The following is a 5,656-nucleotide window of genomic DNA, read 5'->3' as shown; positions in this document are numbered from 1 at the left end:
CCGATCTGATGGGGGCTGCAGGAGATGTGGGGAAAGGTGCATAGAATATGAAAGCCCCTCCATGATCAGATTCCTAATTTCTACTTCTATTTATGGAAGGGAAATGGGATACCATTAGAGGATTTTAAATAATTTAAAATTTTGCGAACATAAATACGATTCTTTTGTCTACTGTTGGAGAGGACCAAGGCTGAGTATGAGATCGTTTCAGGAGCTATGGCAGTGTTTCAAGTGAGTGACTGCAGTACCTTCAAAGAGGATATCAGTGGTAAGAATGAAAACAATTCAGATGACTTGAGAGGGGATGCAGAACTAATGGATAAATTTTAGTGACATTTTTTCTGTATCAACCTGAAGCTGATGTTACAGTTTAGGCTATGGACAAAAGTATATGTAGCTATGTCACCCAACATCATACTCAGTAGAACTGACATGAAGTACCATCAGTCTTAGTATGACCTTAATGACACCACTCTTCTGCTGGTCTTGACAATGCCAAGCAACACCAACCTAGTTTCTTAACCGGACTGCACCAGTGAGTCAGCCAGGCACAGAGGACTCTGCTAGAAGCACAGAAAAGTCCATGAGGCTCTGCTCAGAATTACAGAACATGACGGCAACAGGATTATGTAGGGGTCTAGTGATTTAACCCACCATTTACCTTGGGTTCTGCCACTACTTTCTCTCTCTTATCTTGTTTTATTTTCCTTAATAGCATTCCTTACCCCTTGATATATGTTTATTTGCCTATTTATTTTATGCCTCTCTCATTATTTCCCCTCATTTCTAGGCCATGTAAACTTAATGAGATGAGGGAATATACCTTTTCTCCTTCTAAATCTTTGCACAATGAGAGAAGGACCAACTATTACACATAAATCAGAGTTGGTGAGATTTTAGGGTACCAGGTTTTCTATAAAGTTGTATAATTATTCTTTAAAATGGTCATGAGTAATTACTTTTTGAAAAAAATTACTAGAAGGAAGGAAGGAACAGAGAGAGGAAAGGAGGAAGGAAGTTAGAAACACAGTAGGAAAAATTTCTTTTTTAGTGTGAAAAGTTTTGTATAATGTATTTAGTTAAACCATGATCTAGGAATGCTTTTTTTTATTCTTAATATATTTTTCTTTGGTATTAAAAAATCAAATATAATCATATAACATTAATAGTCTGTACAATCTGTGAAATCTCTTTTATATCTATCTCCTCTTATTGAAACTGCAAGCATCTCTTAGTCAGGAATAATTTTTCTACTTTCTTTTCAATGAGAAAATCCAGAATATTAAATAAATAATCATCTGCTTAATTGAAATAGAGCTGTGATATTATTCAAAAATACAAAGTAATTTTAAGTACAAAATTGTGTTCTATGTTTCTACTATAGTAAACAAGTTCACTATGGTAATATCTGGAGGCAAAATATACCATTTATTACCGTGTACTTGTCAGACAGTATATTAACTACCATATGCATGTTAGTATATTCCTTTCTCAAAACACATCTTTAAATTAGAAGTATTCTCATTTCACAGATAAAAAAAAAAAGTTTAGAGAAAAAATGCCAAATTAACTTGACTCACTATCACCAAAACTGAAATTGAAATCTAGGTCTGTTTATTTCCAGGGTCTTTATTTTTCTCAACACACAAGTACTTGTGTTCTTATTCTGTTTTGTCACTGTAGCTGTGAATAAGTCTAAATTTTCTGAATAACTCAATAAACGTTTATCAAATGCTATTACATATGCTTGCCTGCTTGACTATCTATCATATATATATATATATATATATGTATTTTGTCACTCTTTCTAAACTGCCTTACTTCCTTCTCATAGTGAAGATTTATCCAACACAGTAAGATAAAATTTATTTTAAAATAAACAAGAAAACTAAAGTAGAAGAGGAATAACTGTGACTAATAAAGATGGAACTTGGATAAGGTTATTGTGCTACATAAATCAGGTAAACTTACTCAAAGCTAGCCAAAAATTAATCATTAAATCATTTCTAACAGTCATGCTGCTGCTGCTAAGTCACTTCAGTTGTGTCCGACTCTGTGTGACCCCAGAGACGGAAGCCCACCAGGCTTCCCCGTCCCTAGGATTCTCCAGGCAAGAACACTGGAGTGGGTTGCCATTTCCTTCTCCAATGCATGAAAGTGAAAAGTGAAAGTGAAGTTGCTCAGTCGTGTCCGACTCTAGCGACCCCATGGACTGCAGCCTACCAGGCTCCTCCGTCCATGGGACATAATATGAATTAGCTATAACATTTACAGTTGGTATTATGGGAAAACAAACAAACAGAAAAACAACACAGAGCTACATTCTGGGTAAATATAATTATTCCTGATGGTGAAAAATGAAAATTCTCCTATATGATTAGTGTGTTTGTCCATTAGTAGCCACCCAAGCCAGACTCAGTAAGTGAACTGCTGAAATCATAAACAGCACTCTCTAGCACAAAGTAAGGAGAAGGTAATGGCAACTCACTCCAGTACTCTTGCCTGGAAAATCCCATGGATGGAGGAGCCTGGTGGGCTGCAGTCCATGGGGTCGCTAAGAGTCGGACACAACTGAGCGAATTCACTTTCACTTTCACTTTTCACTTTCCTGCACTGGAGAAGGAAATGGCAACCCACTCCAGTATGCTTGCCTGGAGAATCCCAGGGATGGGAGCCTGGTGGGCCGCTGTCTATGGAGTCACACAGAGTCGGACATGACTGATGTGACTTAGCAGCAGCAGCAGCAGCACAAATTAAGTCTTTTTCAGGCTGTTTTGCATCAAGTCTCTCAACGTAACTAATTACATCATAGCCAAATTTGACTTACCCAGTACAGTTATATGGTAACTGAAGTTAGTGCTGTCAGTATGACACTTGACAGGTTTAATTTGCAAATAAACTTTACGATACCAAGAAGAACATTTCTATCATGTGTGAGGCAACATGTGTCCATGTTGGGACAGACCCCATGACAAGGGGCTGTGGGCAGCCTCTAGGAGCTGAAGATGACTTCTAATCAACACCCAACAGGAAGCCTAGACTTTCAGTCTTACAGCTGCAAAGAAAATATATTCAGCCAACAATGCAATTGAATTTGGAACTGGATTCTCCCCTACTCAAGCCTCCACGTGAGAATGCAGTGCAGCTGAATCCTTGATTGCAGACTACTGAGATTCTAAGAAGAGAACTCAGTAAAGCCAAATTCAGACTCTTAACTCACAGAAACGGTGAGATAACAAATGTGTTTTTTGTAATCCAGTAAGTGTGTGATAATTTGTAACCTGCATAGAAAACTTTATCTAAATATGTGCTTTCTCTATCCTACAAAAGGAAGAGTATATATTATTTCATGCCACAGAATCTTGATACATTCATTCAGAAGCAATATATATTGCTTTAGCTGGAATTTTATTATCAGACAAAGTCATCATGTAAATGATCAAAAGGATAGGAAAATGTGTTACTGCTATAAACCTAAAAGAGGTGAATAACTGGAATATATGTGGAAATAGCACCAATGACAACCACATGCCTTTTACAGTGCGTAAATTTCTGTCAAACAAGACATAAACTGTGATGGAAATAAATATCCTAAATTAATGTAATAGAAGGAGAATTACCCAGTGCTAAATCAGAGCTTTTCTGACAGTCATACTTCTTCAGTAGATCTGTGATTAAAATTCTTCCCAGAATAAATGCAATCAATAAATATTCCCCTATCAGAAGAGTAACATCAAAAACAAATATTTGTTAACCACACTAAATACTTTTACAAATAATTATTTTACTGATATAGTAAGATAATACTACTCATTAGAATTCATTATTATATTTTTCTAATATCTCAGCAAACATATCAAACATGTTTTAAAAAAGCAGTGCCAAATTAGACTCTCATTTTTTCTTAACCATCTATTCTAATGTATCATACAATAGATCTTCTCAGCAAATTAAAAAAACAACCTTCGTAAAATACATAAAGTTTTGGTTCCCTAGTTACTAATGAATTTGACCTTCTAGTTTAGTAATTTCTAGCTGACTTACAGAAAATAAGGCTCCCCTGCTGACTTAGATGATAAAAAGATCCATCTGCAGTATGGGAGAAGTGGGTTTAAACCCTGGGTTGGGAAGATCCCTTGGAGGAGGGCATGACAACCCACTCCAGTATTCTTGCCTGGAGAATCGCCATGGACAGAAGAGCCTGGTGGGCTACAGTCCATGAAGAGTTGGACATGACTGAGCAACTAAGCACAGCACAGAAAATAGTTACAATCTAAACAAGTACATATATTTTATGTTTAGTCTATCCAACTAACCCATATAGACATTCTGACCTTGATTTTCCATTTTGTCTCAAAAAACTAAAAATGTAAAATCACATAAATATCTATATTCAATATACTAGAGCCACCTAGTATATTGTATGTGTATTTGAATTTAAGAACATATTTGAAACAGTCAAGTTTAGGGCTTGAAAATCTTTCATTTCCAACATCACGATAGTAAAATTCTTATAAAAACGTCTCTACAATAGAACTCAAGTATACTTGTAGATAAAATGTATAGGATGAGACGAGCTTGATATCTCTTTTTACTTGGTTTAGTAAAAAGTCTGCTTATTGAAAATGATATGAAAATTACTAATTTATATAGGTATCTGTACGTGGCTATGAAAGTTTAAGGATGAATTTAATGTAACCCAAAGCCCATGTCAGGGAGTGGGGGAGTTCATTTGATGTTATAATTCTATTTCTTTATGTGTATGTATTTTTTTTTAAATAGTATTTTCTGAGAGACTATCAACTAATAAAGAAGCACATGTTGGTACTCAGGGTGGATGGTTGATCATGGAATAGTTCCTAAAGAAACTTAAAATAATAAATAGTGTTGTCTTTTTTTTTTAAATGTACTGTTTAGTGGTTACTATTTTCATGATCTTGCTAAAGACTTTAAATGAATTTACAGTTGTTCATCATAACAATCTTAAGTAAAATTTTCCAACACATCAATGAGGATATTAGGGCTTAGGCAGATCCAGTACGCTAGTCAAGATCACACCACTATTAATAATAAATGGTGGAATTTGGATTCTAAATGAGATTTTCACTTACTTGACCATCCTACCTCTGAAAGAGTAAATAAGAGTCCACAAGAAAGTGCAGAAACTTTCAACATAAAGGTGGGCAGAGATAGCAAATACCATGATAAAAGTCATTCAAAATGATTGGAAATTAGGATGAAATTAAGGAAGTAGAAGTATAATTATTAATAAAGCTGAGTTCATTATGAGCTTCCCAGGTGGCACTAAATGGTAAAGAACCCACCTGTCAATGCAGGAGACATAAGACATGAGGGTTTGATCACTGAGTTGGGAAGATTCCCTGGAGCAGGGCATGGCAACCCAATCCAATATTCTTGCCTGGAGAATTCCATAGACATAGAAGCCTGGCACGCTACAGTCCATAGGGTTACAAAGAACTGGACATGACTGAAGTGACTGAGCAAGCACATGAGTCCATTATTGGTCTTATAATGGGGGAGGATGTGATTCAGTATCTATCAGGAAATTGTGGATAGACAGTGTTGAATTATGAAGCTATACACACACACACACACACACACACACACATATATATATATATATATACTGTCTCTT

The sequence above is a fragment of the Bison bison genome, unplaced genomic scaffold (genome assembly GCF_000754665.1).
Source record: "Bison bison bison isolate TAMUID 2011002044 unplaced genomic scaffold, Bison_UMD1.0 scf7180017863938, whole genome shotgun sequence".
Taxonomy (NCBI): Eukaryota; Metazoa; Chordata; class Mammalia; order Artiodactyla; family Bovidae; genus Bison; species Bison bison.
The sequence above is the reverse complement of the archived record's forward strand: the minus strand, read 5'-3'. Positions refer to the sequence as shown.